This window comes from Takifugu rubripes, chromosome 2 (genome assembly GCF_901000725.2).
Source record: "Takifugu rubripes chromosome 2, fTakRub1.2, whole genome shotgun sequence".
Classification (NCBI taxonomy): domain Eukaryota; kingdom Metazoa; phylum Chordata; class Actinopteri; order Tetraodontiformes; family Tetraodontidae; genus Takifugu; species Takifugu rubripes.
Window position 1 is genome coordinate 3,073,843 of NC_042286.1, and position 20,809 is coordinate 3,094,651.

Consider the following 20,809-nt stretch of genomic DNA (forward strand, 5'->3'; position numbering starts at 1 on the left):
AAGAACAGAGACTATAACATCTGTTTGAGGAAGGAAAAGAGTCAACGTGACCTGCTGGAAAAGAAAATGAGACGTGCCTGGGTTGTGGAAAAGGACGATGCTCTAGAAGCGGGGAAGATGCAGGAAGAATTGAGGAAACCATATCAGGGCAGAGACCTTAAGGAATACCAAGAAAGCACTTCCAAAGCTGACAAAAATAAAAAAACAGGACAAGAAAGAGAAGAAATAAAGAGAGAGGAGAAAAAAGCCAGACAACCTAAAGAAGAAGAGAAGAAACGGCTACAAAAAATTCTTGCCACCAAACAAGATCCCAAGTGTGACAGGAGACTAGAGATGCAACAGATTGCTTTTGATCACCTGGCAGAAATAATGAAGGAGGAGGAAAATTATATAGTTGAGCTGGAGCAAAGCAGATATACCCGGAATCTAGACAACGACAAGACTGCAGAAGCTGCGAAAAAGAAGCGAGACGATGAGAGGAGGGCTGCAATGGTTAGCAACAGAGACTATAATGTCTACCTGAGGGAGGAAAAGGGTCAACGAGACCTCCAGGAAACGAAAACAAGACGTGCCTGGGTTGTGGATAAGGATGAGTTTCTAGAAGCTGAGAAGATGGAGGAAAATCTGTGGAAAAAAGTCAAACAGTTTCCATGGCGAGACAGTAAGAGATACCAAGAAATTGTCTCCACAGTTCACATTCCAACTAAAGAGCAGCAACGACTGGCACAAGAAAAGGAAAAAATGAGAGAGGAAGAGAAGAAAGCCAGGGAGGCTAAAGAAGAAGAAGAGAAGAAACAGATGCAAAATAGAAATGTCAACAAACAAATTTCAAAAATAGAGAGATAATGCAACAGATTGCTTTTGATCACCTGCAGCAATAAGGAAGGAAGAGGAAATCCAACTGGCTCAAATGGAGCAAAGCAGACATGTCCGGAATCTAGAAAAGGTCAAGGCTGCAGAAGCTGAGAAGAGGAAGGAAGAGGAAGAGAAAAGGGGCGCCTTGGTTAAGAACAGAAAATATAATGTGTTCTTGAGAGAGGAAAAGAACCAGCAAAACCTCCAGGAAAAAATAAGGAGACGTAACTGGGCTATGGAAGAGGACAAGGTTGGAGAAGCTGAGAAGCTAGAGGAAGAATTGAGGGAAAAAGGAAAAGTCAATTCAGTACCAAGACAGTAAGAGATACCAAAAAATCAGCCCTAAAGCTTCCGTTCCATGTAAAGATCAGGAACGGCAGGAAAGGGGGAAAAAAAACGAGAGCGGAAGAGAAGAAAGTCAGACAGATTCAAGAAGAAGAGAGTAAGCCGACACCAATTGGTCTTACCAGCAAACAACTTGTCAAGAAGCGACAGGAGATACAACAGATTGCTTTTAATCAACTGTCAGCAATAAGGAAGGAAGAGGAAATCCAAATGGCTCAGCTGGAGCAAAGCAGACATGTCCGGAATCTAGAAAAAGTCAAGGCTGCAGAAGCTGAGAAGAGGAAGGAAGAGGAAGAGAAGAGGGCCGCAATGGTCAAAACCAGGAAGTATAATATATTCCTGAGGGAGGAAAAGAGACAAAGAGGGCACCAGAAGATGCCTTAAAATCTTTTTTCATACTGTTTTGGTAAGAGACGATGCTTAGTTATGCTCAAGTGTAATAGGCTTTTAATTGGTGCCAGACTGTCAATGTGTTTATCATTAGCTTTTGGTGGACTCCATGAGTAACAACCCCACACCTGCAGGTGCATTGTTATAAGAAGGCAAATAATTTCTTTCTGCCTTCTGTATGTTCATCTGGTAAACCATTATCTGGTACATAAATATGCAGAATAACAATAAAAACAACCCTATAAACTTATTTTACTGGCATGTTATGAGACTGAAATCACTTCTGTTTTTCTTGTAAACGAGTGCTTTGACTGCTAGCTGAAGTATAAATGTGACAATAGACATTACATATTAACAGGTTAATTAACCCAGTCCTATTAGACCTGTAATACAGCTGGGTTTTCTGTCCTACCAGGTAGACAATTCATGTACTTGAACCATCATCCACTGTTGGCTTACCCCATTTTATCAAGTATGTATCAAACATACCTGCCAGCATTGGGTTGCAAAAGACAGATTTTCTGGAATTGTGCTCAGACTGGTCTACACACAACATCCCTGTCCCATATAACCCTACACTACAAACTATTAATGAGCTTTAAATCCATAGCTTCAATGAAATGTGCCACAAAATGATGTGCATGTCCAAAAATCGTGAGGGTATGTGAGCATCTGTGTTGCGGTGCAATCGGGAATACCCTAAGCAGGAAGTTCAGGAAGTGTCACAGTCCAGTCATCCAGCTCTCAGCATATTTCCATTGATCCCACCCCGCTCTGCCTGCCAGCCTCGCCCACCTTGCCTCAACTCACCTGTGCACACAGCTGCCTCTCCTCACATGCAACCAGCCCAGAATAAACTCACAACTCCATTACCTTCCCAGTACCAACCTCGGCTCTCCCCAATTCGCAGCCTTGTGTCCCTTACCAGGATTTCAGCCTCTATTCTCCTGGTTCATATTTGAAACTTTCTGACAGATCACCTGGTCCTGCCTGTGCCATCCTCTTCAGGTAAGCTTTGAACTCTCTCCATTGCTGCCGGGTTCATAATTGTCATTAGAAGAACTATAAAGTCTCCTTGGAGCTAAATATTCACAACAAAAACATTGCGGTTAACACCTCATGTAAGACATGCATCCAGGCTCCAGACAAAAGTGAAATGGGAATAGATAAGAGAGAAAATAGATAAGGAGTGAATATAACTGTCTTTTGGAGAACTATTGTTCCTGGTAAGAGAGGAAAACCCTACTGATTGCTGGGTTCATAGGACTGGGTTAATGGATATATTCAGTAAAATAGCCCCTTCAATTATACACAGCGCTACCTGCTGGTCGTTGTTTACCAGTAGGTGGCGCTGTGAGTTTAATCGTGAGTACTATGCGTGACGCTTGTATGATTGCTCACCTGAGCAGTGCTTCAGGTGAACGCTGTGCCCCCACTGTACCAGCCAGAATCCCAGGGCTTGACCCCAGACAAGCAACAGTGGCAAGGAAAAACTCCCCTTTAACAGGAAGAAACCTTGAGCAGGACCAGGCTCATGTAGGGGGACCCTCCTGCTGATGGCTGCTAACTACAGACTAATCTGTTACAACCTTCAATTGACACTATTCCCTAACAGTGACATCATCATCTGCATATATTTTGATATATAAGGCTGCTCAGATGGGACACAATTGATGGGTTTATAAACTGATTGTTAATGTCAGCTGGTCCTTAACCTCTTTTATGGCGCCTGTCTTCATTTTCGGAAAGTATAATTTAAAACCTCAGTTATTTGAGCCACCTCAGACTTTTAATAGTCCGTATAATTTAAAATTAGTGAGGCATGACGCTCAGCCATTATCACCTTCATTCACATGTCCATACCTCATCTGACTTTGCACCATGACCACATTTATTCTAAACTGTCCAACCAGCAGTTATTACCAACAGCCTGTTTTCATTTGCAGACAACGGGTGGATCGAACCATCCTCAGAAGTGCCTGTATTGTTTTTGAAAGAGACTGTGCGTTATGAAATGCATGTCGCTCACTGGTGAAGACTGGGACCAAACAGGATGTTGCCAGTGCAGGGATGAAGGGTGAAGAGGTAAAGTACAGGACTTTGTTCCTGTTTCAGCTTGATAGGATTGGAAGTGGCCGAGGGAGAGGAGATAAACCAAAACGTCAGCAGAAAGTGCTGGGAAATGCATGATAAAACTGTGAGAACTTTTGTTCTCGCCGCTTCTTCTGCTGCGTGAAAGCCTTTGCTGACAAGATATAGGAGGAGCTCGCTCATGAAGCAAACAGATGTCTGGCTTCATCCTTTTAATCCCATTACACCGCTGAAGATTTAGAGTTCATTTGTTCATTTTTAGCTTTGTGTGGAAAGGCACCCGCATTGGAAAATGGGGCAAATCTGAACTGGCAGCATCCGAGTAAATGAAAGCCTCTTATGGCAGCGCAGAAAAAAAAAAAAAAATCCAATACATTTTAGCAGAAAATATAGCTCTGTGTGACAAGCCAAGTGTTTGTCACTTTTAGCTTTGATGGATGAAAGCAAATTCTGCCTGTGTGCTTTGTTGATGCCCCCTATAAAAGCTGAGCTGTGCAGGTTCAGACAGTTTATATTTGTATTATTTTGACGTGGATCCCTCACGCGCTTTGTGATTACTTTGATTATTTACACCTTGTTAATTGTGAAAGTGGGCCGGCTTCTTCAAGGTCTGCTGAACAAGGTTGTTTGGGTCTTCACACAGGAAATCGGGCTGTCTTGAGTAATGAACATCCTAGATCCAACTGTGAATCAAGTGTTGTCTTTACAGCACAGCCACCACCGTAACCTTTAAAGAACGCTGTGAACAGGCCGGCTGTGATCATATCAGTCTGTGTTTGTTCAGCCGAATGCTTTCGTTAGTTACAGTGGAGGGCGAATGTGCCTCCCTTGAGATAGGAGTCAATTTAAATGATCGTGTTTTGCATCTAAGACAACAACTTCACCCCACCCCCACCCCCCCTCCTAGTCAATTCTGTTGCAGCATGTAAAAAGAAGTAAGACGAGTTTGAGTTTGAAAGGGGAAATGTTGTTTGTGGCACAGTCCAGTTAAAATGGGATGTCTAGAGTTGCATTTGTCTTGAAACGGAGCCATCAACAGTTGCCATTTTATCAGGAAAACTGCCAGCATTAAAGCAACACATTTGTCTTCTCTTTAAACCTTTTAAAAGATTCCAAATTCCATCTAAACCTGAGTCTTTTTCATCATTTATTGGTAAATGTCCATTATATTGCATTTTGTCAGATAATGGCTCAGTAATATGCATTATTTATTATAAAACACAATAATTTACAGATAATATAGAGCATTTTTTTTATATTTGATTATTCTAACAAAATAGCAGCTCAGACATGATTTATTAGGGATTGGTCTGATTCTCAATATTGCCACAGTCATCTTCCCCAGCCATCTGCTGTATGATCTTTGCACACTTTATTTTTATTCCTTTTTACTATCTCACCATACTGTTAGGAGTTTTCCCTCCGTACCTGCTCATTCAGATGCCTGTGCCGCCCAGCCTGCTCTGAGGAAGAGTTGTTCTAACTTTTAGTCTTTTAGTGGGATTCTACTGGCAGCTTTCAGTAAAGTCTGGTCAAATCTACGATCCTGCGTGTCTCTGCTTTTTGGGGTTCAGTTCCCGTCTGCCGCTTTTAAACACATACAGTGTAACTAAAAGCTATCCTTGTGTTTTGTGGGTCGGGGGGTGGTGCTGTGACATGTCACAGTTCTGTCATATCAGTGAGTTGGCCTTTGGTTTGGCTTTTACATTTGCCAGACTGACTCTGATCTCGGAGCATCGCGCCTTTCGTGGGCTTATCAAGTAAGTCGGAAGCAGGGAGAGCCCACCTAGCTGACCTTCCTGTCCAAACCAGAATCTCTTGCTATTTGGACATGCTGCATGATTTATTTTGTTCTTTGCAACAGCCTTTTAACTCGATGCAATCCTGGCTCCTGCTAAGTGGTTTCTGCAGTGCAGTTTTTTTGAAGTCTGTCAAATTATTCCGCTCTAATCCGATTATTCACAGGGTATCTGGATTAATCATGCTTTAATCATAATCGTGCCAGATAAATTTCAGTTTTCTCGGTTTTATAGGATAAAATGTGATGCATACGTTTATCCAGCTGTTGCACCCAAACCTAAAGCCCTGACAGGCACTTGATAATAGTGCTTTGATAAAATGAAAGGCTCTCCTGCTAATGTGAGGAAATCACTATGTACTGATTAATAGTTTCCAATTTCTCCTCCCCCACTTGCGGCCCTACAGCCACCAAGCTCCACTGGCCATCAGCATTAGTACAACGGGCTGCGCACGTATTAATTGTTGCAAAATAAAAGATTCCAAAAATGAATCATCCCACATTAGCTTTAACAGCTGTACTATTACGTGTTTTTCCTGCCTCGTCTAATTGATCGGTGGTTTCAATGCTGTAGGCGGCCCTTTATTGATTTGTTGGTCCCCTTTGAACTATTTTTTCATGATGTGGTTTGTTTGTGGACGTCTAACTTTGTGTTGGCTTGAAACCCTTATCAACGCAATGGGCCCAAAATGCTGTACCCAGGAAAGTGTTTTGGTTATAGTTTTGCTAGCTTTAGTCTACACAATATGAATATTCTCAGCATGTGAGCACCATTAATAACAAAAGCACTGGCCTCTCACCATGCAAGAGCCTGGAGAACACTCTGTTTATTGAGTGCCCTGATTTATAACCCAATAAAGTCAAACCTCTCATTTTCTGCTCTCCCAAATGATATACTACATATATTTAGCCCTGCCAATGACCAAAGTTCAAAAAAATAAATTCTGATGGTAAAAACACATTTGCATATTCCTTCTTGTGTTGATCAAACTAAACTGCTATAGACTGAAATTGCTCAGATTTAGGAGATTGATGAAAAATCTCTTAATGCTTTCTGGCTTTTGATGTGCACTGTCACTGAAGTTCCGGGGTATGAAAAAAATCACTTAAAAAGCAGGCATCAGTTGATGAGCGATTTTCCTATCTGTCATTTCCATGCAATAAACACTTTTGTCCCACTGTCAGATCCTGTCCCTGTTGGTCTGTGGCACCAGTAACACCTCCAAGAGTACACACCCATGCCAATAAAACCATGAGAATGAAACCCAGATTTTGCTCAACAGTAATGTAATATTGTAGTACACATCTTGAGAATGAAGGGTAGCCCTATTGAACTTACACAGGAGACAGAAACACCAATAAAAGCAACAGGAGAATAGAAATGTGCCCTCCGTGCTGCACAGTGAGCTTGTGTGGGTGGACTCAGTAATTATTGACAAGCCAGTGATGTGTTTCTTTCTAGAACAGCGTAGTCCTGTGTATCTCTTAAAAATGGCCCTTGTCTTGATAACGTTCTCCAAAGAGCGCTGACTTTGGTGTCTTCAGTGTTCTGCACAGCCTGTACCCGTTCAGGCCGATGTACGACCCGCCACACTTTGAATGCAAAATGTATACTTTTATTATTTACATATGCAAAACAGTTGATGATACAGATGATTTAATGACTAACAAGGTTCTGTGACAGCTGCTGACTGTGTGTCTGCGAAATAACTCAAAGGTTTGAAAATATTTTAATAAAAAAAAGTGTTGATAAGGCAACAAGGAACAAGGATGATTAAAATTCACTTATGTTCCGGATACTGGAGGGACTTTGACCTTTGATCTTCCAAAGATCTTTCAAAGATCAAAACCAAGGGCTGCTGATCATAAGGCAAACTACTGTGTAGTTTATTTCCATTTCCCCCTCATCTTTTGGCTCTTCCATAGTGGAGCGCGATCATTGCTAGTGCTATTCCTAAGTTGCTATAGTTACACATGCTATCATCCAGACAGTGAAATACTACAGGCTGCTCTAATAGATGTTCCTGTAGTTTATTAAAATGTGCAGTTAAATTCCTCAAAGTACAGAATACTGCAGCACTGTGAGTCTCACAAAAGCAACATAGTGTTTGCAAAAACGCCATTATTACCTGCACTGTAGCTGTGTCTGCAGCAGGTCTTTAAATGACGTGACTTTATGCAGAGCAGGATCCCTGCACATCCCAGCTGACTCTGGCAGCAGCTCCCTCATCACCACTCTCACCTGTCACTCACTGCCTCTCTCAATTATATGGCCTGCTAAGCACCGGAGATTTCCTACAAGGTGAGGAAGTGCAGTCACAACCGGCATAGCTGAATAACGCCCGGACGTACGTGCAGCATCTTCGAAAAAACTTTTTAGGGAGGCATGAAAGAAACGATGATGTGCAAAGAAATGGATCACAAAGGAGTTTCTCGTTGGGCCTCCTCTTCCTTTAACCCTCTTCTGCCCTTCCTTCCACACTATTCAGCAGATAAGTCACCTGTTTTCCCTTTGCTTTTATATGGGAAATACCAGTGTAGCCATGGCGCGTGTAACCACACTTTTTTTCCCTCCAATGTGCGATTATAGTGGAGAGAGTGGGATAGTTTGTTATTTAGGAAGGATGCCTCACTGGGGAACTGCAGCGGGCAAAGCATCAGCGCTCACTTTCAAGTGCGAGTTGAACCTGTAATCGAAAGGCTCGCTCCATCCAAACACCCCCTCAGTCCATTGGCTGATGTAACAGGTCACTCTTGAACACCTACTCTCTTTAGAACATTCCGATGTTCATCTTTTATTGAACTTGTGTTGCCCACAGGAGTAGTAGTAGTGGCATTAGGGGCTCTTCTCCTGGATGTGTCCTGACATCATGGTGGGATTCCAGCAGCGCTCAACACCAGAAATACAGTATAGCAAGATAACAGCTGGTGACAGCTGCATCTACCCCCCCAATGTCAGGGTTAAACCCCCAGGGGAGGGACCTTGAATTGCAGGTATGTGAAAGCTGAAGTCTTAACCTTTCACCTCTGCTGTTGTTCTCTGATTCCTTCGCTCTTTCAAAGAATCTGTCATTGACAAACCAACCAACTGATGGGCTGCTCTTCCCTTTTGGTGGCACAGGCTTATGGGGGGGGGGGGGGGGGGGGGGGGTTTGATTCCCCCCCCACGTAAAGGTCGGTGCTCGCCATCAACCTTTTAGAGCTGGAGAAAACGTTCAGAAGAGAGTTGAAATGTCTTTAAAATGCTCTGTTCCTTTTATTTAAACCTTTGACCTGCAGTCAAATCAATGATATTTACGTCTTTACATAGTGTCTAGTATGATTTCAATCACAAACGCAGCACAGGAATGTTCATCTACAGCCTACAACATATTGATGTTGACTAAAATTGTAGATCAATGGGTAAGGCCTCATAAACTATTTATTCCTCGTGTTGTAAATCCCTCCAGCTATTGACGATTTCGACTTTCTGCGGGCGCAGCTCACTTGCATGTGTAACATTTAAAATAGTCAATGTCAATGTTTCCTATAGCCACATATTGGAGATCAATGTTTACTGCTGATGTTCAGAAAATAATCCCAGTCAGCCGTGTAAGCACAAATCCATTTACCGTATTTTCCTGACTATAAGTCACACTTTTTTCATAGTTTGTCAGGGGGGGCGACTTGTACCCCGGAGCGACTTATATAAATACATTATTACAGAATTTCACACGTTCGTTATTTTCACACTGACAACAAGAGGGCGCTCTAGGGGCGTGTACCCGAGGAACGAGTTCCTTTAGTGACGCAGAAGAAGAAGCGGTGCTTCGTCTATGGAGTTAGACTTGATTGTTTGGTAAACTTGCTCGGATGTTCTTTATGCTATAGTTATCTGAATAACTGTTAATATTTTACGTTAACAAAGCAGACACGTACTCAATTCATTGTGGGTCATGTAGCTGAATTTGTTACGTTAGCATTCCGTAACCCTATTGCTAATCCATGCTAATGGTTTGCTAATTGCCTTTCAAGATGAAATGTATGTTCTTGGTCTCGGATTTTATCAAATAAGTTTTCCGCCAAAATGCGACTTATTGTCCAGTGTGACTTATATATCTATTTTTCTTCTTTATTATGCATTTTTTGGCTAGTGCGACTTAAACTCCGGAGCGACATATAGTCCAGAAAATACGGTACATGCCTTTAATGGTGCATTTCTCAGCTTTTCCATTTCAATTCTGGGCCACTTACACACATAAATGTAAAGCTTAAACACTTTTAGGAGTGTAATCTTTCTTTTGTTCTCTATGCTGTTCTTTGTCCTTTAGTGTCACTGTTGTTGTGACAAAAAGACATTCTTCATACCAGGAATTGTCTTTGCATGAAGACAAAGGAGAACAGAGGAGACGGGCGAAGAAAAGGGGGGAAAGTTAGCTGTTGAGACAGGCGAAGGGTCGCCGACAGTGATGAATGAACACAGGCGGCAGAGAAAAATGAGAGTGCAGGAATAATTATTAGAGTGACACAAACTCATGACGGCGGTTTCGTGGCAAGAAAGGACAAGGCAAGAGCGGGAATGGTGACGCTGGGCCGTCAGGTGAAGGGAAGTCAGTTTGACACTGCAAGCAGGCTAACAGTGTGTCACACAGAGGTGAGAGCAAGGCCCTCTCTCAGCATCACCGTGCTGAAAGGAGGCGTTCGGAAGTAACAGATGGTGGAAATATGTGAGCTTTTGTCACCAGGTCCCAGTGTTGTTAATGGCCCGAGTCGAACAGTTCCCAGTACAGTCAAATAAAATGATGCCGCAGCATTTTTGGATGGCAACAGAAGAGCCCGTGGATGCCATCCCCGTCATTGGTTGGGAAATAATTCATTCATATCTGGGAAAGTAATTTAATACCTGTAAAGGTGCAAAGCATTCATGTGTAATGGGACATGCATTTGCAGTGACACTTTCAACGATTTGCAACCACTCCACAAAAAATGTAATACAGAAATAAATAAAGTGTTACTTAGTTAAATGTAGGAATTAAAAATGTGAGTATGCTCAGGGGCTGCTGAAAACCTACTTTACTGATTGGAGTCTCTTTGGCACAGGGGCACAGTGCTTTTAATACAAATGAAAGCTGATGCTGATTTGCTTATACAGTATGTATATTTATAGTGTGTATATATAGAGTCATAAACACCCTTGAGTCCATGAATTGGAGACATATCCTTCAGAAACATGCAACTAATATGAGAGGGGCAATTAGGTAAACAGCTGTTTTTCCTATTGATCGGAGTAAATAGTCAGTCATTATTCGGCGTGTCCAAGCGTGATAAAAAGCTCATCAGCAGCTGATGGATAACAAAGCTATTCTTAACCAGCACCACTACTGTACATGTCACTTTGGAACCAGTCATAAACAACATACTCTATGAATTTGACATCCACCGGGCAGTCAACAATTAAACTGTCATTCGCATGAGGAAGGATTCAAAGCCACATTAAATGCTGTGCCAAGCTGTCATCCTGTCAGTGCCGGGTAGTGCACGCTGTGTGAGTGATGACAAGCATAAACAAACAGTCAGATTTGGCAACCGGCCGTGTTTCCTCTTTGCCTGACCTTGTTTACCCCTTAGAACTGCCGCTTGGGAAAAAAAAAAGAGTCTGAATGGACTCGAAGCTCTGCATCAAGGCAGACGACAGGAGGGACTAGAATATTAGTAAAAGATACATCAATATATTGATGGCAGAGGTGTCCTGAGTTTATGCTCATTGGTGTAAAAGTGTTGGACTAAAGTTGGTTCCTTTATACTCAACATCTTGCCTCGGGTGTGGCACGCCTCCGATGGCCTTCTGCACATCCTCGTCCTTTTGTCCTGTTTTCCCACGTCTCAATTTATGTCCCTCAGTCACTTTGGTTAAATTCAGTAGGACTGAGGTTGCAGGAAGGTTTAAGTCAGCCAAACTCGGGTCGAGGGAATGGGTCAGGGAGATCTTGGAGGTTGGCGAGGACAAGAAGGAGGACAGGGCATTTGTCCTCATTCTCCATGTGTATGTCTGTCTGCCATCATGTTGCGTTGTCATCTTCTCTGCCGGCCCTCCTGTCCGCTCCAATTTTGCACAACTTTCTGTGTTTAATTTACCATTAAAACCAAAGTGTATGTGTAACCATTATTGACCAAAGCACATTGCATTAAAAAAAATGCAAAAAAAGATGACAATTTAACCTTTTATTCAAACATATCCTGCGCTCTAATAACAACAATAGGCTCCGTTAAAATGTGCTTCACTGTCTGTACTTGAAGAACTATTATTCAGCAAGCTCTTAAATTGGCTGGTATCCAACCACGTTGCTCCTTCAGCGATCATCACACCTGTGTGAGAAGCTTGTAGCACCTGGTGTGGACCCTTCCAGCCATTCCTTTTCCTGGTGCTCAGAACCTTCACCATGATCCAGTCACCTGGCACAATGTCATGCAGCGGTTTGGATGCAGGCGATCGGACCTCTGCCTGAGATAGGTCAGAAGACAAATTTTTATCATGTTTATCTTCACAAACTGTAAAGGCGTAAAGGGTGGAAATAATGATGAATGTTGTCTCTATTTAAACGCTGGGATTTCCTGAAGCCATACAAATTTAGCTGTCGTGTAAAACTTGAGAATTTGGAGGTTTTGAAGCCATTTGAAGACAAGAACTCATTTTCTATTAATTTCCCATTGACGATGATTCCCTCTCCTTGGTGGTTCCAGATGATGGTATTAATTTTGCTGTCATTAATCAATTGCCACAACTTTGTAGGGAATTTTTCATTCAGTGAAACTCCCAGTGTTTGCATTTTTGATCTGTAAAAAGATAAAATGTCGCAATGATAGAAAAGAAACATATACTGTATAGATTTAAACTGCAAGATTTGACTTGTTTGGTGTGTTCTCTCACCTTAGGTGCACATTATTTGTTTGATCAACTGTTTCTTTCATCTAACTTCAAAGAAACATCAAAGAATCAAAGGCATCTTGCACATTCTTTAATCTTCTTTAATGGACCCCTCAGGCTTCCGTTTTTGGGAAACCTCTTGAACAGGGGTCGACAACCCATGGCTCTGGAGCCGCATGCGGCTCTTTGACGCCGCCCTAGTCGCTCCCCGGAGCTTTTTCAAAAATATGAAAATCGAAATTGTTTTAATATAATTTCTGTAGGAGGAAAAACGTGACAAACATTCTTACATTTTTCCAATGCTGTATAAATGTGTATAATAAATATTTATTATTTTTATTTCAACATTCATTCATTTATATTTCAACATCTCATTATAATGGAAGTTAAACTTAAAGCGTCATCTACAGCAGAGTGGTCACGTGATGCCTCATTCTCTCCAGGATGCTGCAGGGAACATAAACATTTCATCATGAATGCTCATTATGTATTCGTAGCCTGCTTATTATTTGGAAAGTAGGCTAATACAGCTAATATAGACACTTACAGCATATGTTGCCTTTATTATAAGGCCTATATAAGGCTTTTAATTTTTTGCGGCTCCAGACAGATTTGTTTCTTGTTTTTTTGGTCCAATATGGCTCTTCCAACATTTTGGGTTGCCAACCCCTGGATTAAAGAATGGGGGAGGCATCGGTCTGGTGAGAAAGGAAAAGGAAGGATAACAACGGACAGTGTTTCTACCATCCCAACACTGAAGAACAACAAACACAAACTTGTAAATGGTCAAGCGCTGCATTCTTTCTCTCCTCAGGGAGGTGTATCCTATCATATCCCAATAAGCATATATCATATTGTAATAAGCATTGCTCTCTTCTTTACAACTAGCTCGTTACACTAGGGAACAATTTAAAAAAAAAAATCTGTTGAGTTATATTTTGGCACTAAAATTGGCATGCTGATTCTGAAAATGAAATCAGTTTTTTTTCTCCACAGCTTCCTCTCCAGATTAGCAAAATTCCAGTGATTAGTTGTTGTACGACTTGTCAGCTGATTACCATTCGACTCATCTACAGCTTCTTGGCATCTTGTTTGTGCAGTTACAATTAAGCCGATGACAGCTGTGTGCAGCTCCCAATAGGTCAGTACTACAGTCCTACAGTTCAACAACTGAGATCAGTTTTGGATTCTGCAACCAAAAATTAGTTCAAAACAGCTGTCAGACCCAACTCAACAAAAATGGTGTTCCCCAGTGTGATTCCAAACACACGCACGTTCCTTCTCATAGGGAAGACCTCTGCACTGACAAGCAGCACTATGTTCCTAAACACAAAACACCATATGATTCAGTATCAGCCTCATTTCTGTTTTAGTTTTAGAGAATTGTTCTGCCCACTGACTTCAAGTGTCACTGTGATGGACCAGAGACAGAAGAGCAGAAAAACTGTAGGAGAGCTTTGGTTCTGCATGTAATGGATGGCTGGGGAGGATTCGTAGGAGCTACCTCGAGTTTCCCGTCCACTTTTACAGACATTTACAATTAGGTTTTGTCCGTGAGGCTTTAAAGTAAAAGTTGCAGCCAGTAGCTTTGACTGATAAATTAGCCACAGAAAGCGATTAGCCGAGATGTTTATCTATTTAAATAAAAATGAAATGGCGAAAAACCCACAGAGAAGGGGCCCAAGAAAATGACTTGCACAGTTTTAATGTTAAAATCAATGTTGTAATTGAGCATATTAATCATGTCTCCAGCTCCCCCATGGACCACAGACCCTGCTGTACCTTGTGCCAGATTGAGGCTCTAAATATACTCCTGTTCTCCTCCTCAGCACACACAGTAACTCACTTGTAACACTTTCTATATCTGTGTGTTATACCTCTGACTGAACCCCCCCATAGATTATTCATTCAAGCTCTGACAGATGGTAGAACATTCAGGCTGGTCTTTGCACGTTGCCATTTCACAGTATTTGCAGAACACTACAAATCTAGATGATGTTGGCTCCTGTTTAATAGTCATTTTATGTAGTTATTCTAGAAAAAAGTTGTTTTTAAAAAAAAAATGCATTTCCATTTAAAGGTGTTTGTGCCAGTAGATATGTTACAATGAATGATTTATGAGAAGGAGGAACATGCCAGGATAAATTGTGTGTGTTTGTGTGTGTGTGTGTGTGTGTGTGTGTGTGTGTGTGTGTGTGATAGAGAGCGAGATAATAAAGTTTTTGCTTGGTTAAAGGGTTTAACAAGATGTTTCTTAGAATGACAAACTGCAGGTAATGCAAATTACTATGGAAAGAAAAGGTTTTGCATCCTATAATAATTAACGAGCAGGTCCTTCATGATTGTATAAGAACCATTATTACTAACCCACCTTTCTTGGACAAAACTATGTACCAGTGCAACAGCAGAGTCGTCATATAAGTATAGCCAAAATGCTTCAACAGAAGTGCCCTCTTCAATGTGCCCTGGCCAATCTGCTGGTGTCTTCCGGCTATTGTGCCTCATTAGCAGGCAGAATGGAGCAGGATATTCTCCATCTGGCAGCCTTCACGATTGCACATAGCAAAAGCTCACACCGAATGCAACCAGGAGCAACGTGCAGCACAATTTGACACAGATTCTTGAGCCGAAAAGGCCGCAGTTCGACTGCTGCTCCCATTGAGTGCTTCTAACTCTGGTTGGAGGCGATGCTGCACCCAACAGGACACGCTTCTCGCTTTGTGCGCATTTTACACTTGCAAATGAGCTTTTTGTGAGTGTGTAGAATACATTGCCTTAGCCTCCCCTTTAAATAGAAACTCTGAATGACAGACTCAGCTGCTCACAGTCCTGCTGCCTTCAGCCGGAAGATACAGCATTTATCACTAATGAGACAGACAAATGAGCCATTCTTTTTGCAGTTCCATGAAAAGAATCTCAAAGATTAACTAGAAAACAAGTAATATGTCAAGGGGGCCCAGTTCTAGCCCCGGTGCTGACAAAAATTGTGGAATGTTCTGGTAGCACCACCAAGGTACCCTTGAGCAACGTACCAAACCCCCAAATGCTCACATTTGGGGGGATGAGCTGGAGATCACCCTGGAGTGTTCCCAGCCTGCACCCATATGCATCTGAGATAAGCTCCAGCACCCTTTCTGTGACTCCGAAAGGGATAAAGCGGTCAAGAAGAAGAAGAAGAAGATGATGTGTTCTGTCAATGTTTGCCTACTTTCTGTTGCCCAATCAGTCCATTGCTTTGTTGAGAGTTAAATATTCAGGTTTTGTGGCGCATTTGGTGCTGGTGTACTACAGGAACTGTTTATTATTAGCACAATTATTACAGATTGATTTGCCAAAACAAGAACAGGTTTGAAAGTTTCGCAAAAAAAAAAGGCAAAGACAGGGACACACACTTACACACTGCAAAAACACAATTTATTATGGTCGGTGTTAACAGACTATAATATCAACAGCATTAATTTGGGAACTACTGTAGAATCAAGAAATTATAGAATTGTTGCAGATTTGCTATGGTTAAGTGGTTCTTTCATGGCTTTTGATTCTGTGTGGAGTAACAGTTTTGCCTCTACTGTAGCTTAATTCAATGGTCTTTCATTGCATCACAGTTCAGATATGAGAGTTTGGGACACGAGCCCTAATTTTCCCACCAAAGTTAAACCATCTAGTGCTCATGATCAAGATCAATAATAAACTTTCATTAGCTACGCTGCCTTAAGCAACAAGCAGCGATCGTTTTTGAAGTATTTTGCACAAACACTACACATTTATGTAGACTTCAGCATTCCGAACAACCGCGAGACAAGAAAAATGGGGCAGAACATGCGACTGTATGGACGATTCCCTGTGTGGCACAGATGCTGGATTAGTGCTTTTCCATTCACTGGAGGGATTACACGGAGGGGGCGGTGAGGGCCGTATCTATCTGCACCGTGGCTGAGACATTCAAAATGATTTATGTTAGAGAAAAGATTGGACTACAGTGAGAGAGTGAGTCAGAGAGGCCACGCGGAAAAGAGTCTAGGGAATAAGAGGAAAGTTTATAATAAGGTTGACTTGAGTGACTGGGAAGTGGATCGGGTCCAGAATGGACAATTATTTGTTGAATTTGTACCTTGAATGATTTCTGGTTATACCTCTTTTTTTGCTTTATAAAATGAGTTGAAGGGATTCTTTTTATTTGGTTGCAACTAGTGTGATAGATAAAATGCAACTAATATGAGAGGTGCAATTAGGTAATAAAATTCTCCAAAATACAGAATCTCAACATGAAGCTCTAGAGAGGACAGTTACCTGGGACACCAGGAGATCGAATTCTCGATGGTCGTCCTCAACTTGTTTAAATAATGGGCTCCAAGGCTTGCTGATGCTAACACCACATTTATGTGATGATTTAACACAAAGAGAATCCCAGACTACACAAAGCGGTTGTAATTACAAATCGATTTCTTGCCAAAATGGCAGCCGCGGAAATGGTTTGAAGTGGAGAAAGGATGGGGAAGAATGGCTGGAACCATCATGGGAGGACAAGCTCCTGCTGGGGGTGTACCACACTGTGGTGGTGGGTTAGTGGAAGATATTTCTGCCCAAACACAACCATTGATTCTATATGTGACACAGGAGACAGCAAACAAGATGCACAGCCACAGATGTCTGAAGCCCTCTGTCCTTTTAAAGTTTAGGAATTCTTCGGGGATTGGTTAACTATTGATGTGACTCTGCCAAGTGGAGCCACTTTCACCACATCTGTTACAGCTGACCTAGACGGGTCAGAACTGAGTAATGGTAACAGTTGGGTAATAGATGTTAACAGCGGGCGAAATAGCGCAGTAACCCTCAAATCTCCTCGTCTGCGGGCAAAGAGGGCACACGATGATTTTAAAATTGGTACGTAGGAATAAATGATATTTGGGGAATAGCAGGGGTTTGTGAGTGTGAGTGTGTGTGTGTGGGGAAGGGGGGGGGTGGAGATGCCAGTGGTCCCCGCGATCATCAGAGCACTTTGCCGTATGACGCTCAAGCTAGAGAAGGGGGCTCCAGCAAATCCTAGGAACATCTGGGACCTCAGTGATAGGGACAGCTAAGGTTCTGTGTAGGACCAGGGAAAATGGATGAGCAGGAAAGTTTAATTTAGATGAGACACATTTCCACTGACTACGGGGTGAATTTACAGGGCTGTGGCAGGTGGCGCATTTTTCCACTGCAGGAACCACCCCAGAACGGCCAGTTATAGGAACATTTACATTGCCCTTGAGTCACTTGAACTCCTTTTCCTGCATTCTGGGAGGGATTGCTGGTACAGCCAAAGCATCTTTTGCAGTGGCACCACTGAAAATGGCAGCTCTAAAAAGTTACCCCATATGAGAAAAATACCCCCCAGGGAAACTCAAGATGTGAGCAGAAGGGAAACAAATTTGTTTTCATATCATCACCCAATACGTTCCAGGACTTGGATCCAGTGTGGGAACATAGATAACGCTGGGCCACAGGATCCTCTAAGGCAGTGAAGTACAGTGTATTAATAATGAAGGACGGCTATCTAAAATTCATATAGATGGACCAAAATAAAGTCTGCTGTTGAGCTCAGTGCAAGAATTACAAGAAAAAGTCAAAGCAGGATCACATAAATCATGATGGCCTGGTTTCCCTTCCGACGCCAGATCTTTTGAAAGCCTGCAAAAGAGAAATGCAGGTCAGTGGTGGTTTACATGGATGGAAGTCAGGAGGTTTGGAGGGTGGTGGGGAGGGGCTGTGTGACCATGATCAACACCAGCCCAGGCAACAATGAAGTATCTGGCACTAATTAATGAGTCTTCTTTTCTTCTCCACATAAAGGCCACTAAACCTGATGGGTAGACCCCTATTGATTAGGCTCCATCCACCAGGGAAATGGATTGAGAATGAAAGACCAAAGTGAACTTGGAATGGATTTTTACAGCTTTGCTGCAGTCCACCCTGTCACCAAGGAGTTCATTACAATGCACATTATCTTGATATTTACTCGCCGCCATGAATGTGTACAGTATAAAATGTTACAGCCTCCTGTTCCTTTGCCTCTGACATTTAAGTGGAAGCAAAGCTTTTTGATACAGGAACAGTTAGAGGAGGGCAGCTGTAATGTGTGGAGGATCACGAATGACAGAAGCACAAATTAATTAACAAATACAAGGGATATTTGGGCTGTTTATGCATATGGCATTTCATTTATTTTGTGGCAGGATAAGAAACAAACCTGTAAATGCAGGTGAGGCAAGTTTCTACCTTGACCTGACATAAGAATACAGAAGAGGAACAAGTAAAATGACACCAAAACGCTGGGTGGCGAACAAGCCCCCCAACCCCTGATCCTCCTGGGCGAGACATACCCCCACCAACTCTTTTTACTTTATTTATTTTTTAAATTTTATTATATCATGTATTTATGATTTTATCCATCCAGTTCTTTACTTGTGCATTTCTGTATTTCAATATTTATTTCTGTTTTTCTGTCACTTTATGCTAATTCGTTGGTTGATTTCTAGGCTGGATTATTATTTCTTCCAGTGCATTTAGCTACCAGCTAAAGACCCCCCCCATCAAATTATTGCTACACTTTGGTGCAGGACTGTGATACTGCAATTTTCCATGAGCTGCTGCTTGTCAGCTAAGATCATTTGCGCATGAGTTTGAGTGTGCATAGATAGCCATGATCTATGCTCACAAGAAATAAATTTGATAGGAATAAATTGGTTGGATGACCGACAGCTCGTCACTCCTGCTTTAAATTTACTTTAGCTCTGCCGGCCACATTAACATATGGCAACACAGAAATACATTTTTATTATGTATGTATTTATGTATATTTGGCTGTAAAGGATGGCACTGATGTTCTTACAAATATAGACAGTAGCGATGTTTATATAATTGGATTATTCTGTTCAGTGGGATTATGAGACAGATATTTTTACTCTGTATATATTTCTGACCATGTAAAACTTTAATTAGAAATGTTGCTTTTCTGTCACTGCTAAATAAGTAGCGTAAAGAATATAGAATTAGATTATCAATCAAAACCATAATTACTTTCTTTTTAAAACTGTGTATGCAGCTTTTTGAAAGAGTGAGTGTAGTAACTGCAGGTAAGACTCGTAATGATTATATTATTTTACTAATAGTTATGACAAGAATACTGTCATTTCATTTAAAAAAATGTATTTATCCAATATTTCGATTAACAATTCACAATATTTTTTAAATTTTTTGTTAGTTTATGTTCCACAGTAATAGCAGGAAAAATATAGAAAACCATCTCAATGTTGAAAGCAAATAAAAGCATCAACATACAAAACAATAAAAAAAAATCCAGTGTAGTAAAAAAATAAGTAAACAAAGACATCAATGCACAGAAGAACTAAGAGATCAGGTTAATGAGTTTGTTGTATCTTCTGCAATATCAACTGTTGACATGTCCCCAGGCCCTTCCATCACATGACAAATCTGTCCTCAATACATGACAAACGAAGAGATCTCAGATCTGGTGCTGATCATGTTTATGTTTATTGTATAGAATAGATCATCTCCTCTAAGGGGACAGTTCCAGATATCTCGCACAAACACCTTCTGACAGTTGGATTTCTGGTGTTTTTACTCTCTTTTCCAGTAACACACTTTCGTCTATAAATATTTGTTGACATTTTTTGATCTTCAACTCATCTGGATATAGATGAACATTTACAGTATAATAGGTATAAACAAATGTGGGACTAAGAGTTTTGAATCTCTTCAATATTTTTAATTGCGGTGTTTAATTTCCTGCCAGAACTATCGTATTATGGTAGGTTGCCAAATACATTTTTCCTTCTCACATTTAATACAACTATCAGTTCTATCTCTATTATATCAGTTTTCTGGAGCGATATATGTTCCTTTCAGGTAGTTCTCGACATGCCTCCTGTAACTTTTCTATTGAGCCGTCCTCCTGTAGAGCCTCTTTCCAGCTGTCCTGCAGATGTTTCTGTTCTTTGTCTACATGGCGTCTGTAAATCTTCCATATTAAATCCCTCCCTAAACAATCATGTTGAGTAATTGTCCTGTATTTGACATTTTTTGGGATGATCACTGTTTGATTTAGTGGGTTCTAATGAAGCTTCCCAGCTGTAGGTATATTGTTAAAAAGGCTATGGACCCTGCCGTCGCCCATTGTGTACCCTTCCTGTGTCACCAAAAGGGATGAAGCGGTTAAGATGATGAAGGGTCATGTTGGCATTTTACTATAATTACAAGATTCCTCTTTATTGAGATGCCAAAAAGTGAAAATATAAACAAATCTGTTTTGCGCATGGAAGCGGAAATCAACACATAATTTGGATCATGGAGAACAGCCACGTTTAAATGCACGTGTCTGTGCTTCTGAGGTGTGAGCTCAGTTGGTAAATTAACCCCGGCAGCAA

At 41.4% G+C, this 20,809-nt stretch overlaps 1 protein-coding gene across 1 annotated transcript in view; it reads left to right on the plus strand.

Moving 5' to 3' along the window:
* Window positions 1-8,022: 8,022 nt before the first annotated feature.
* LOC101071191 (oligodendrocyte transcription factor 3-like) overlaps window positions 8,023-20,809 on the plus strand; it is a 33,675-nt gene continuing 20,888 nt past the window's right edge. Inside the window, exons 1-2 of the mRNA XM_029827768.1 lie at window positions 8,023-8,226; window positions 8,299-8,473. The gene's annotated coding sequence lies outside the window, so the exon portion shown is untranslated. The remainder of the gene's footprint in view (window positions 8,227-8,298; window positions 8,474-20,809) is intronic.